Genomic DNA, 15,484 nt, shown 5'->3' on the forward strand with positions numbered 1-15,484 from the left:
CCTTTGGGAATTCGACGTGCCTTCGCCTATGCTTCCAGATCTCTCACTGGTACAGAGGGACGCTACAGTCAAACGGAAAAAGAGTCTCTGGCTGTCACATGGGCTGTCACATGGGCTGTCACCCGGTTCGACCAATACCTTCGCGGACTAAGCATTCAGGTCGAATCCGATCATCTTCCGCTTGTAGCCCTCCTTTCAAGTAAAGATCTAGACGTCTTGCCACCTAGAATTCAACGTATGTGGATCAAACTGATGCGCTATCAGTTCTCTGTCAAGTATGTTCCTGGAAAACTGCTAGCTACAGCCGACACGCTTTCACGAGCGCCTTGCGACTTGCCAACTTCCAAAGCGGTCAGCAGCTTGGAAATCTATATAGGGGAGGTTCATAGGGATCTACCTCCACAACTGGCAATTCACCTTGATGAGATCCATTGTCTTCAAACTCAAGATAGTGAATCCTCTTCGAATATTACTTATTGTGAGAGAGGCTGGCCGTCCAAGAAGAGAGTTCCGACCCATTTAGCACCATACTGGAAGGAGCGAGAAAGACTGAGTATGTACGATAGGTTACTCTTACTGGATCACTGCATTGTCATCCCGTCGCCTCAACGCAAGGACATCCTCTCACTGCTGCACGAAGGACATCAAGGTGTCCGCCGGTGTCAAGAGCGCGCCTGAGAGTGCCTTTGGTGGCCCCATTGTAATCACCATATCGAAGACCTTGTGACTCAAATGTGCTAAGTGTGCTGAAATTCGAGCCATGCATTTTGAGCCACTGATACCAACGCCAACACTGGAAAGACCATGGCAACGCCTGTGTAGTGTCGGCAACACGGCGCGACTGAGGACAACGAACACACTCAACCCATGCCACACAAGACTCCTTTATTCCGGTGACATTCGTATTTATATGTCAGAGGTGGCGCCATCTCTTGATGACAGTTGAACATAACTAAAGTCACCTAGTGTCGACCTTCGACACTACATCTACTCCTCCCTAAATATATACATATTTACACAAAAATAATTACAAAAAGAGTCAATGTTCACATCATGGTACATTATACATAGTCCTGAAATCTCGTGGGTTGTCTTCGGTTTCTTGCGGACCTACGAAGAGGTGGTGGCTCACCAGCCGGTTCGGTGCCAACAACTGGAGCACAGTCACCATCACCATTCACTGGAGCACTATCACCATCACCATCCACTGGAGCACCATCACCATCACCATCCACTGGAGCACTATCACCATCACGATCATCATCATTAGGAGCAGGGTGCTGGTGAAGCTCAGAGGAAAGAGTCGGTCTGCCAGGCGTCGGTGGACTTCGCACGGTGTCGTGGGAGTGTCCTTTGTCATTCCATATTAGCGCATGGTGCGGCAGGGCTTCCTTGGGAACTGCAGTCAATTGAGAGGCATTCCACGTGCGACCATCTTACAGGCAGAAGGACCAGCGTCCTATTCGCTTGAGAATTTTCAAAGGAGGTCCAAAAGTGGTAGTGCCTTTCGGACCAGGGACTGGCTTCTTGACCCTCACGTACTTTCCAACTTGGAACTTGGGTACTCGGGCAGCTCTCCGTCGGTCAACATAATCCTTGCTTTTAAGCTTGCGCTCTTTCACCCTCTTCCGAAGTGAGGACATCTCCTGAGCGGGATCTGCGAAGAAGTTTGCAGTGGGATAGCCAATGACGTCCAAGGATGTCCTCATGTGCCGGCTATGTAGAAGCACTGCCGGAGAGAGTCCAGTGGTACTGTGAGGAGTGGCTCTGTAGATTCCCAAGTACTCTGTAACAGTATTTTTTATTGGGCGCTGCTCCAGTATTGCCAACTGAATGTATGATTTGAGGACACGGTTAAACCTTTCGACCTGTCCGTTGGCTTGGGGGTGATATACAGCCGAAAAGCTGTGCCTGATACCTCTGTCTTGAAGAAAGGACTCGAATTCTTGAGATGTAAACTGTGGTCCGTGATCCGAGACGAGTTCAACCGGATAGCCTTCCCGTGCAAATATCGACAAGAGGAAGTCAAGCACTGTACGGGAGGAGGCTTCACGACAGAAAGCTATTTCCGGCCACTTTGAGAAGTAATCGACTACAGAGATGACAAAACGACAGTCAGCTGATGCACGCTCAAATGGCCCAACAACATCAATAGCTATCTTGCTCCAAGGCCGGTCGGGAAGAGCTACTGGCTGCAGTGGAGTGGGGTAGCTCTTAACACTCTTGTCTGCAGCTTGGCAGGTTGCGCAGCTGTGGATAGCACTCTCAACCTGCTTGTCCAGACCTGGCCACCAGTACTTTTCGCGAAGACGTTGCTTTGTCTTCACTATTCCCGGGTGTGATTCATGGGCTAGTTGAACAAATGTAGCTGTGAGCTTGGCTGGAACTACAACGCGTTCTGAGCGCATCAACAGGCCGTCCACTACTGACAGTTCCTCTCGCACATCATAGTAAGGTCTTAGTTCAGGTGACAATGTTTTCTTGGTTGGCCATGTAGTCTGAACGCATTGTGCAACCTGCTGGAGCTTGCAGTCCTCGGCTGTGGCAATACGGAGATCATTGATATGGACTGAAGACGTTACGATGGACACTATTTCTTCTTCAATCTTAAGGCCGTCTTCTGTGCCTGGGACAGGAAGCCGGGACAAAGCGTCTGCTACTTTGTTGTGTTCCCCACGCCGGAACTGTACAACGAAGTTGTAACGCAGCAACCGAGCAGTCCACCTTGCAATGCGAAGTGGTCGTTGTCCTGTGCTTTGTGTTGACAGCAAGGATACGAGGGCCTGGTGATCTGTTACCAAAGTGAATGATCGTCCCCAGAGGTAAATGTGCCATTTCTCGCATGCCCATAGGCAGGCCAGGGCCTCGCGTTCTCCTGTCGAGTACTTCCGTTCTGTCTCTGTTAAGGTTCGTGATGCGAATGCAACGGTTCGAATGGATGGACCGTCAACTTGTTGCAGTACTGCACCCAGGCCATATGCAGACGCGTCTGTGGCTACAATAACTGGGAGCGCTGGGTCGAACATTCGCAGAACTCTTCTCGATGCAAGAAGTTCCTTTACCTTTGTAAAGCTTTGTTCAGCAGCAAGATCCCATTCAAAATGAACGTCCTTGCGAAGTAGCCTACGCATAGGTTCTACCTCTTCGGCAAGGTTGGGAATAAACTTGGCATAATACTCCACAAGACCAAGAAATGAACGCAGCATGCCTACATCTGTGGGGGTGGAAGCATGTACAATTGCGTCAACTTTTGCTTGAAGGGGTGCTATTCCTTCTGCGCTGACATGATGGCCAAGAAATGATAGCTCTGATGCATTAAAGATGCACTTATCATTGAGTTTGAGTCCAGCTTCGGAGATGCGCAGCAGAACTTGCTCCAGGTTTCTCACATGCTCTGACTCTGTCCTGCCGAAGATGATGATATCATCTATGTAGCAGAGGACCCCCTTGCAACCATGCAGGATTGCAGTCATGAGTTGCTGAAATGCGGCTGGAGCAGACGCCAATCCGAAGCACACTCTTTTAAACCGGAAAAGGCCGTCGTGCGTAATGAAAGCCGTAAGGTCTCTGCTGTCCGGATGAAGGGTAACTTGGTAATATGCAGAGGCCAAGTCGAGCTTTGAGAAGTAACGTGCACCATTAAGAGAGTGCAGCAGCTCTTCCGTATGAGGCAGGGGAAAGCTATCAACTACAATTGCTTTGTTGGGCTCTCTGAGGTCAACGCATAGGCGGATGCTGTCATCTTTCTTGCGGACGACAACTATAGGAGAGATCCATTCAGAGGCGTTAGCCCTTTCAATTACATCATCGGAGAGGAGCCGCTGAAGCTGGTCGCTAACTGGCTTGCGCAGGGAAAGTGGGAGGCGTCTCAGCTTCTGCACCACTGGAGGGACTGACGGCTTCATTTTGACCTGATGCTGGACGCCTTTGGCCAGGCCAAGGCCCGGTGAAAACAAATGTGAAAACTTAGCCCATAACAGAGGTGGCATATCGAACTTCGGCGGGCTTGCAGGAACTGCGCCGCCCGTATGCGCAGATGTTGCTGTTTTCTGACTCATGGTCTCTGAAGCTTCGGCAGCCGTGCACAGGCAGCGTAGCTGCGCGCCCACAATGTGCAGTCCTAAAGCTTGCACCGTGTCCAGACCCAGAAGAGAAGTTCCTCCGGGGGTGACATGAATGGCTATCACGGCTGTTTCCCTTTTAAACGAGATGCTTGCTTTAAACTGGCCCAGTACGGGGATCTTCCGGCGTTGGAAGTCCAACAATGTAAGGGCAGATCTGGTCAACTGAACCCCTTCAAACATGTTTCGAAATTCTTGTCCCCGTATAATTGACACAGCTGATCCCGTGTCGACCAAGAACTTAGCAACGCGCGGTTCTGAGCTCGAGGCGACTGGCGTGACTACGACATCAATGTAGACGCCCTTGCGCTTGTCTTCGTGAACAGTCAGTAGGCTAATGACATCTGATGCATCTTGTTCAGGAACTACTTCTTGGATGTGAGTCGGGCGTTGTCCTCTACGTGAGCTACGACACACTCGCATAAAGTGGCCACGGCGGCCGCATGCGAAGCAGGTTCTACCGCGAGCGGGGCATGCCGTCGGTTCACAGTGACGTGTGCCGCAATTACCACAAGCCTGCGTATTTTTGCTGTACTGAACATCGGCAGCGTTGGTATCTGAAGATGGCGAGCTCGTTTGACGAGCGTGCGGCAAGCTAGGGCGGTTCTGATAAAGGGGGCGTGCCTCGTTGTTGTACCGGCGACTATCGCGCGTGCTTTGTTCGGAAGCATCATACTGACGTGGATGTTGGCGTGTGATGCGCTCAACGGAATTAGAAAAAGCTTCCGACTGCAGCTGGGCTCGCTCGCTGAGTAGCGCAATTTCAACGGCACGGTCGAACGTCAACGTGTCACCTTCCAAGAGCAACCGTGATCGCAACTGCGGGGATGCAACTCCGGTAACGAACTGATCGCACATATTATCGTTGGCTTGCTCGGCGAAATCGCAAGAGGCTGCCAGTTCACGAAGCGCGAGGGCGAAGTCGGGGATGGACTCACCATGTAGCTGACGGCGCTCTCGGAAGTGATGTCGTTCTAGGCGAATGTTGCGCGCGCCGGCGAAATGTTGTTCCAGAATCTCGCGGGCCGCGTCGTATACGTCTGGGAGACTCGTCGCTGCTGCTTCTTGCTTGGAGGGCACGCCACGGTCTTTGACTTCACCGGTTGAGGTAGCGGCGGCGGCCAACGGCTCAGTCGTCGGTAGCTGGGGTGCGGTGGGCGTCGGTGGAAGCGCATCGAAAATACGTTGTCCTTCCGGGCCCAGGCAGTGCAACAGCAGGGCTCGACGGCGGGGCGCAGGCAGGTCGGCCGCTCCAGACGCGAGAAGAAAATTCTCGAAGAGGCGTATCCAGCGGGTCCATGGTATGGCTGGAGTGCCCGGGGCGGCGAGAAAGGGGGGCGGCGGCGAAAGCGCGGCGGAAGCCATCGCGGTGTGATCGAAAACCTCGTCGCCAGATTGTAGTGTCGGCAACACGGCGTGACTGAGGACAACGAACACACTCAACCCATGCCACACAAGACTCCTTTATTCCGGTGACAGTCGTATTTATATGTCAGAGGTGGCGCCATCTCTTGATGACAGTTGAACATAACTAAAGTCACCTAGTGTCGACCTTCGACACTACAGCCTGGGAATTGACTTGTTCCAGCGACTACGTCCTGATCGTCGACTACTACTCCAGATTTCCCGAAGTAGTCACATTGGGAACTTCATCAGCAAAAGCGATCATTGCTGCAATCAAGAGTTGTTTTGCTCGCTTTGGGATACCAGACGCTGTGCGGACGGACAACAGACCTCAGTTCGTGTCCAAGGAGTTTGCCAACGTTGCACGAGCGTATGGATTCTGCCACGAGACCAGCAGCCCTCGATACCCTCAGAGTAATGGGGAGGCAGAGCACATGGTGCACACTGTGAAGGATATGCTGAAGAAAAAATCGGATCCGTACCTCGCCCTGCTCGCACACCGATACACACCTGGAGTTTCGTGCGTCTCTCCAGCTCAGTTACTTATAGGGAGGAGACTGCAAACTCGTCTTGTGGTTCTGCCTGAACGACTTCTTCCGGCCTTACCACATCACGAAGAATTTCAAGCACAGAATACTGCAGCGAAGTTGCAACAGGCACAGGACTACAATCGCCGCCACGGTGCCACTCCTCTGATTCCTCTCAATATGGGGGAGGAAGTGTGGATAAAAGATATAGGTTGCAGCGGTCGTGTTCGCAGCCCAGCTCATCGACCAAGGTCGTATGTGGTTGAGACTCCCAGTGGTGTTGTCCAAAGGAACCGTTGCCATCTGGTGCCGTTCGTCGCTGACCAAGATGTCCAAGGTCAAACAGCACTGGCTTCATCACCAACGCATGGAACCTTAGCTGCAAGTCCACCGAGAACACCAGCCTCGAGGTCATCGCCGGAAGCATCGTCACCAAGTGCTTCATGCACATCACCTGTGCCACCTGGAGAGATGCCTCCCTCACCTTATGTGCAAACCTTACCTGTGCGAGCAAGTGTGCCTCAATGTGGTGAACCTAAGCGTACTTATTGTGGCCGTACTGTGAAACCACTGCGCATATTGAACCCTTAACTATCCTGGGAGGGAAGATATAGTGGACGCTGAGTGCTTTGTATAGTCGCTAATGGATGGCGCTGTGGGCAGGCGAGCACCCCCTGACATTGGGTATATAGTAGGGGGGCGGATCGAATAAAAAGATTCTTGTTGCTACGAGCCGTGCTCGTGTCTTTACCCGGCGTCTCCAAACAGGTGTAGCCGTCCCTTTGAGTGTCAGTGACATATTTGACAAGTTCGCCTTCGAGTTCCGGGTATTTGGACTTCTTTCCGCGAAACGCCTTTTGGCTCCTGTTGGTAGTGACGAGGGCATATTTCTGTTTGATACAGTAACGCAAGCGCTCCTCATCGACGTCATATTTGCGTCCAGCTTCCCACTTGTTGTGCTCCTCGGCATATTCAATCGCTTGCAGTTTAAATGCTGCAGTGGATGATCTCAAGTGCCGGCCCATCGTCCCTCACCTGCGCTGGCTCAAACAGGGCGCACTACTTGAGACGAAGTGACACTGTCACGAGGCTGTTAAATTAGCAAGCTCTCTCGTGTAGGTTCGTATAAGTAAAACTGGATGACACAACCGTCATCAGGGAAGGAGAAACGAGACCATTTGCGCCGAAAGAAAAGAACAACACTCAGTATATTTAAACAAACGGAAAAAGAGAGAAATTGATAGAAAATGGAACAAAACATGAAAGAGATAGAGAAAGTTAACAGGACTATGGGCCACTTAATAAACAGTAACAATGCATAGATGTAAGTTCAGAAGGAAAAAACCGTTCACCGTTCCGTACACGTAGCCCCACAGAAGAGACTCAGTAGTGCAGGCGGCGATGCTCAAAGATGCGGGACGCAGGCTCGTCTTGGATGAAGGCGCCGCTCTGAGGGACATTGGCGTCGGGCGAATCGCAGTCGGCGACCTTTCAACGTTCGTCCACCGCCGCTTGGAGAGGGAGCAGGAGACGTAGGCGTCCCTGGCCAACGCCAGACATTGAGAAGAAGCCTGGCCAACGCCAGACGATGGAAGAACCTTGGGTCCAGGTGGGAGCCCGCAGCGGCCTTGCCTCAGGAACTCAGCCGCTACCCCCGCGCCCTGGTCGCGCTCTTCTCTCGGCCACGTCTCAGCCCCGTCTGCTCGCTCTTCTGTTTGCACCCGTGGCTCTTCTTCTCGTGTGGAAGATCCTCATTGGACAAATTCGTCTTGCGTAACTTCACGGGCCCTGTTCGCACATCTTCTCCTTTCATTTGCCGCCCCGAGAACTCGCGTACGCACATTCAGCTGTCGTCTTTTCTTGCGCCGGCGCCTTTGGTCACTTTTGCGCTCTTTTTGAAACGCGTACTTCACTTATCACAGACCCCGACAATGCCGATCTGAAGAAACACCGTCAAGCTACCCACACGATGCCAACGATGCGCTACACAAAGCAATAATGGCGCTGTTGAGGTCAGCGGAAGCGAAAAACTGGCAGTGCCATCTGGCTGCAGTTGAACTAACTACACCTTTCTGGTGGGACTTTTTCATTTTTTTTTTTCGGAATTCCCCCTCCAAAGTAAGGATGCGGCCCTTACACGAGTATATGCAGTAGTTGTCAAGGAACTCAGTACTTTCTGTCTTTTAATTGCACATGCTGTATATTTACGAGTATTGGCATGTTCGCTGATGTGTACAAACTACTGGCAGTCATTTAGAGCAGTCTGTTGTGTTGATGCGGCCCTTACAAACAATAAATAAAAATGCATGCCAGGTTTCTTTCGTCACCCAGTAGCCGTACTTGTTTCATAATAATTTGGCATACTAGCTTTTCATGTTTTTCAGTGATACGAATTTCTTCTGGAAGGAATATTCATTGTGACCCCCCCCCCGCATGTTTGTATCATTGAGATTCTACTGTATACTGCTGGGCGAGTTGGTTATTCATGACGAAGATCAGCACAAAATTAACGTGAGACAAGGTTGTCATGAGTAAGGGGCGCAAGGCACTTGCTGAATGAAGAAAAGTTTTGATGGTATGTGAGGAGCAGAAAATTCCTCTATTGTAGGCACCTCTCTCACGTCTGCGCACGCGATTGGTCAGAGGAGGGTTCGCAGCACGCGACCCGAGCTGAGGTAAAAGACCTAAGGAGAGAGAACGGGCATTTTCTGTGGGGTGCCGTTGGAAGAAGGTGGAAGAAGCCATCGTCTCACGGGTGAGAAAAGTGGCGGGTGCCAGTTCGGGAAGTGCAGCACTAGACGTTCATGGTGCGGACATCGATCTTGGTAGTGACCGGGTGAGGCTACCACGGAATCCCAGAATCCTTGTCACCATGGTTCCCGGAGCACCTGCAACGCCACACCTGTGCAGCAGAATGGCTTTGACCCAGAGTACAATCCCCAGGACACCATGTCACTTGAGCCACAGAGCTGGGCCTAACTCCTCAACCTCAGTGACGGCCATGATGACGGCTGGAAAGCCAGCAACAAGTGGCTCGTCTGGTTGTTTTTGAGCAATGGCAAACGCAGTACCTCATCGAGAGCATCGACAGCAAGCACGACGTGACACGGACGACAGGAATCGACTAATACATCTGTCACATGGGCACCCACAAACTCCGTCTAACTCCCTGATCATTACGGCAAGGGAGATGCGGTCCATGTCACACGGGCTCCCTTGCGTCAAGGAAGTCAAACACAGCATTTTGCAAAGGGAGTTCGGTGACCTCCGTTAGTGCAGGAATGGAGTACTCTCCTCCACAGTAATCTGTAGTTACAGAAGAAACTGCAAACACAAAACAGCCGCAGTTGACACAATAACAAATTTTATCCATATTAAATGTTCTTTCAGTGCATAATCCATTCATAACCTACATCTAACAACAACAACAACAATAAAAAACTCGTATGAGTGCACGTACTCTCCGCACCGTGCCTCGCGAAAAGCCATCGTGTCACCATTTTGAAAATGTCTCAAGCGTCCGTGCACACCATTGTGTTTACATCTGTGCATTTCATTCCATTCTTCTTGCAGTGCTCTTTATTCTGCTTCAACACTCATAGCAGTGAGTGACGTGGGTTTTCTTCTTTCTTCGTCGACGCCGGTGGTCTTGCCGGCAGCACATGCAAACTGTTGTGGAACCCATCCGCAGCATGGGCTTCGTGGACCGAACGTGAGACCTGTGCTCACCCGATATTGGAAAGGACAATGTGATCTAGGTGGTAGCACAACTTCAAAGAGCTTCACGACAACTTGCAGTGTGTTTTACAATCGGCACACTTAGAGAAAATGCGTACCAAAACAAATGTACAGCGTTGCCAGCACTCCTGTCAACATTACTGCCAACATGCTTGCAGGTACACGTTTCTGTGACAAAACATTTTTTTTTGTTTCGATGTGATTAAGTTATACTTTTTATAATTCCACCTACGATTGAGAATGTTTTCAGCTTGATTAGACGCGAGATCTTGCATGCACACCTAGGTGCAGCAGTGCCTAATGGACCCCTTGCGGCTTCTGTCCAAAGCTCGTAAAATTGCCATGCGACATGGGCACAACTCCATCTCCGCCGAACTCCTTAAGGCAGTTGTTACATCGACGGTGTTTAACGGAGTTTGAGGTTGGCCATGTGACAAGGGTTTTAGACGCTGTGCTGACCGTACAAACAGTTAAGACGCTCCAAAGGATGCGACCGAGAAGCCAAAGTGGCTAGACTGACCTAGGGCTTGGAGCTGGATTTGTAGCTAAGCAAGGTAGTTGGCTAGCTCAGACATGATTTGTTAATAGGTTATTTTGTGCATGATTTTTTGTGTGTGTGAATTTTGAATGTTTTTTGTGTCTGTGTGTATTTTGAGTGTATAGTTATTTTGCAGTGTTGTTTGAGATAAAATGATTGCTTTGCCACCGCTGTCTCCTGCATCTCTCAATTCAATCCCTTGCAAGCGCTCTTGAGAATTGTGACAAAGATGAAGGAATCTTGTGGTAGCCTCGATGCTCACCGGTGCCGAAGACTACCGCGGGTTCAGGCTTAGCGAGCCACAGGGCTGCGTCTACCGTCGCCTGCTTACGTTTAGCGGACCGCTCCGCACGCGCTCAGCTAGCAAAGGTGTTGAGCGCTGCGCGTCATAAACACAGTGTTCGAGATAACATACACACACAAACACTTTATTTGCCTTCGGCGGCACCCCAACACACACAGTACACGTCCGCTCCCGGGGCACGGGGAAGCAAAAGGGCTCCCCGACGCGGACGATAAACCAAGGGGGACTGCCAGCACGTCGCAGCTGGCAATGGCGAGCTTTGACACGCCGCTCGGGAAAAGGTCCTTCGCGGCTATGCTGCGCACTATCGCAATGAGCACTGGGCCTGGTCGCGAGAGCTAGGGCAATCTCCATACACGTGGGCCTCCAGCAAGTGCGGTTCGGCGTGGTACGACCGCACACGAGCACTAGGCACCGCTCTTTGGCTTCACGTATGAACCGGAGCTAACACTGAGGTAAACACGCCTGCAAGGATGCCGAGGCACCCAGGCAGGCTACAGTCCAGCGATTCCCAAAGGGGACGTTGGTCCGGAAGGAAATACGTGCTTACCCAGCGGCATCCGAGGAGAGAGAGAGAGTTCGTCCCGGCGTGCACGCGCGTCAGTCGCCGAATCTCGCGGCTCCAAGACCGCGGGCAGTGCCACCACGAGAGCCGGCGCGTAGCGTAAGATGACGCCACTTGCCGTCGCGGGAGAATGGGAGAGGGAAAGGATTCGCGAACGGCGAAATGCCCGCGCAGTGGCTTTGGGCGTGCCTCGAATCCCCACAATCTAAAGCCACAGCTTTTTGGGCTAGTAATACCCGTCACACGGGGCAACTTAAGTGCACTTTGGGGGAGTGCACTTCGCCGCTAGTGTTATTCACACGCTGTCACATGTGAAGACTTAGTGACACTTGCTGCAAAGTGCACTTGCCAGTGAGTGCGTTCGCCAAACTCTCTTCGCTGTGACGGAGGATTTAGCCTCGGTAGCGGTAGCTCGAGAATAAATAAGGTGTTATCTGGAGCCGGGTTTGTAACGTTTTTTAGTATATTGTTTTCATTATTAGGAATTTTCTTATGCATTAAAACATAATATACCACAAAAACTACTCTACTATTCTCGCTCTCAGGCAGTTTACAGCCATGACCGCCAGGGGCATGCCCAGCACACGCAGTGCAATGGCCATAGCCGCCGTGTATGTAATGTGTTACAGGTATAACCAGCCCTTAAAATAAGCTTTACGTATACGTAAAGCTTATTTTAAGGGCTGGTTGTAACTGTAACACATTATTACTTAAAAATGATTGCCTGAAATAACAAATATCTGTTGTGCTACTTAAAGGGACCGGAAGCTGGACAGAACATGTGATTAGATTCTGGTAGAAATGAAAAGACCGTGAAATATAGTGACAGATTCTAGCATCCTTTTCACGTCTTGAGTAGAATTTATATTTTTAATTAGCGCTTAAAAGTAAAAAAAAACAACAACGGTATGTCGCGCAGCCTTGCGGAAGAGCCTTGAAGCAGGATTATGAAGACGGTCACTTTGCTGTATGTAGTCTGATGCTGTCATTCACACCATAATTGGTCCTCAAAGTTAGAGTATGTATATGTATCTATTCCCGCTGTGTTCTGTGTTGCCTACGAGGTAAAAGGAGTTGCACGGTGAGAAGCAGCGCTGCCTTCGTGGCTGTCAGTGGCCCATGTACAGTATAACCTTATTACAACAGACCTTCATAGTGAAGAGGATTTTGGTCTGTTGTAAAGGGAGTATGTAAAATCCAAGTACAGTTACAACAGACTTTCATGCAAACACTGAATGGGTCTGTTATAACCAGAGAGAATTACGAGTCAAACATGGCTATATTTTTAACGGGGGACCAAAAAAAAATAGCATTTTCAGTTTCTGTAGCCCATTTTCTATCTGATTCCAAAATATCCTCAATGAAAACTACGTAGAAGGGCTATAAAAATTTTTTTCTTGCGTCTGCCGACTTGGCGAAAATTGCGGAAATAGCAAAAAAAGAAAGAAAGCGTTTTTCAAAATTGCAGCTCAGCAACGGCACAACCGGGCGCCACCACTTTGGGCTCGTCAAAAAGAGCATTTCTCCGTGTTCAAGTTCTCCGTTTCAGCTGGCTCCTCCATTCAGTAACAAGCGTACAAACAGCACATGTTTTGGCTGCTTCTGCCCTGATGCTCGCTTTGGGATTGTCGTCGGCTGCTTGTGCGTCGCAAGGTCATGGCTGTCGAAACTTGCGCTACTTAGTGACGCGTTCGCACTCATTCTGTGTTCACAGGTCAACGATAATTTAGAACGCTTTAGTTTGGCAGCTGCAAACGGAAGCTCAATCATCAGATTACGATAGCGCGCCGCACTCGTTGCGAACATCGCGGACGTGTGACTAATAGCGTTGACTCGTTGGACCCAGTTTTCGAGGTTCTTCTTATCAGCACTTCGGAGCTTATGACGAAGACCGCCGCGGGAGAACTCTTTGTACTCGCAATCGAGCATGACGTGCTTTGAAACATCGGGCACCGCGGCCACGCACATCGCAACCGAGCTTTCAATTCGATGTCGTGGCTAGGCCTAACTCCGTTCACGGTGCCGATGTACGAGACAAATCCGAACTTTGCGGGCAAGAACATCGCGCTAGCGGACATGCGAAAGCGAAGAAGCTGCAATGTCCTTCGTCGCAAGCAACGAATCGCATCGCCCGCTGACTCCTCAGAACCGCGGATGGGTACTTTGCGCATCGGCAGCGGACCCGCCGGCCAAGCTCGCCGCGCGTGTCAGCGTCCCAAAACGCAACACCAAGCACGCTGCGCGCCGATTTTTTGTCGCTACAGCTAAGCATAGCTGATCATTGACAGACCGGAGATCCGCGGCCTTCGTTCTTAAATCAGTACGTCGATATCGGCGGCGCGCTGCTCCCGTCCCGAAAGTATACTAAGCGATGTTTGAAGTCCGAAATTAATGACCGTGGTAGAAAAGTCCGCTCTAAAGGAGTCCTTACCACCTTGCTGGCCTGACATTTTAGTCAGTTATATCGGAATGTGCGTTGTACCAGAATCCGTTGAAACGATGCTCAATCAATGAAACAAATTTGGAGGTTGGCATAACGTCGCAAATTGGTATGTAATGTCCGAATGTCTGTTGTAAACAGATCCGTTGTAACGAGGTTATACTGTAGAGCCATGGCGCATGCGCGCGGAGTGCACGCATGCGCAGTAACCAGCCACGCTCGAACACGAACAGCTTTCGCGCTCACTGTTTGCAGCATGAGTTGTCAAGTGTGTATAAGACTTCATATTCGCCGCAGATAGAAAAATTCTGATTAAAAATGTTTCACGGTGTTTTCCACATTACCATTCCGCGGCTAGACACTCTGACCAGTTAGTCTTCCAATGTGCTGACCAGTTAGCCTTCCAGTTAGCTTTCGCTAAAAATTGATTGTCACTCCATTTAAGTACCTATCGCAGTTACCATCATTTCCACAGCGCACTACCGTTTCTCGTGTGGCAGCGTGGCAGCAAAGTGACATTCTGGGGGCGTAGGTGCACTTGCTCAAAATGACACTAAATTTGCCAGTGTGACCGGGGTATTAGTCATCTAGCGCTATGATCCCTTTAAAAGATGAAGGCCACAAGACAAGCACATAGCAACTGAGGGTTCTACCGTGCAGTATCACATCTATTAATGGGACTCTTTGTCCGGCATGATGACTGTATGGGTCTTTATCCTTAGAGCACTAAGCAGTGGCGTGGCTCTGTGGCAGAATGCTTGCTTGTCATCTGGGTTCGATTCCTGTTCCAACTGTGGTGTTTATTTTTTGCATTTATTGGGATTTTTCGTGCACAACCAATTTCACCGACAGCGCATTGCCTTCAACACAGGCTTTTCGACGCTGTCGTGTTGGAATGCCAGTGTGGCGGAATTTGTGGTGTATGCCGACCGCCTATTGGCATTTGCTTGAGTAACTTGTGCACGGAAGCTGCTGGCTTGCCTGCTGCACTTACTTTGAAAACTTAATTTGAGAAATGAAAGGATAATACTGTATATTGCCGATTATAAGTCGACTCCGATTATAAGTTGACCCTCAAACTTGCAACCCCTTCTAGGGGAAGAGAAAGTTGACTCCGAACACAGCCTCATGCTGTGGCCATAGCTCACCACTAAGTTTTTCAGAAGAGGGAGTGATGCAAAGAAACATTTATTTGTCCGTGAAACATTGCTTACGACTCGTCGTCGCTTGAGAGAAGGACGCAGTCACGGTCATTGCCATCTGTGAGCCACTGCTGCTGCTCGCCGTCGGAACGGGTGCCGGTGGTCGTGAACCCAATCTCGAACCGCCTCCTCAACGGCAGGGTATCGTCCAGACTTCGGTCCGCGAAAGGAACGGCGTGTAGCAGCGCACGCGAAGATCTTGGTCCTTTGTTTTCTCCATTTCCTCACGCACTTTTCCGACACATCAAACTTGCGCCCTGCTTCAACGTTGCTTTCCGACTTTGCGTAGAGGATCGCTTGCCTCTTGAAAGCAGCGCTGTACTGTTGCCGGTGTAGCGGTGGCATCTTGGCGTCCGCTTGGCAGCGTCGCAAATTGCGCACACCGCTGCTCGCAAGCGAAGCGAAATGCAGAAATGGCGAACAGAACAGGCGTGAGTGCAAAAAGATGCGAAGACCCTTGTGGGTGCGTATGACTGGTTATGTGGTTTAGTTCCCCGCAAGGTGTTGCCAGCCCACACGGACGCCGATGGTTTGTTAACGAATCGTTTCTATTGCATGAAAAAAAAACTGCAGGGCGCATCGCAAGGTAAATTCCTCTTTATTCATAGAGCATCGTTCGCCCTCTATCAAAGGCTTGAAGTGCTG

The 15,484-nt window shown here is 50.4% G+C and overlaps 1 protein-coding gene across 3 annotated transcripts in view; it reads left to right on the forward strand.

The window, feature by feature from the left end:
* LOC119372459 (inactive histone-lysine N-methyltransferase 2E) overlaps positions 1 to 15,484 on the forward strand; it is a 533,413-nt gene that overhangs the window by 189,346 nt on the left and 328,583 nt on the right. The gene's annotated exons all lie outside the window — the stretch shown is intronic.

The sequence above is a fragment of the Rhipicephalus sanguineus genome, chromosome 10 (genome assembly GCF_013339695.2).
Source record: "Rhipicephalus sanguineus isolate Rsan-2018 chromosome 10, BIME_Rsan_1.4, whole genome shotgun sequence".
Taxonomy (NCBI): domain Eukaryota; kingdom Metazoa; phylum Arthropoda; class Arachnida; order Ixodida; family Ixodidae; genus Rhipicephalus; species Rhipicephalus sanguineus.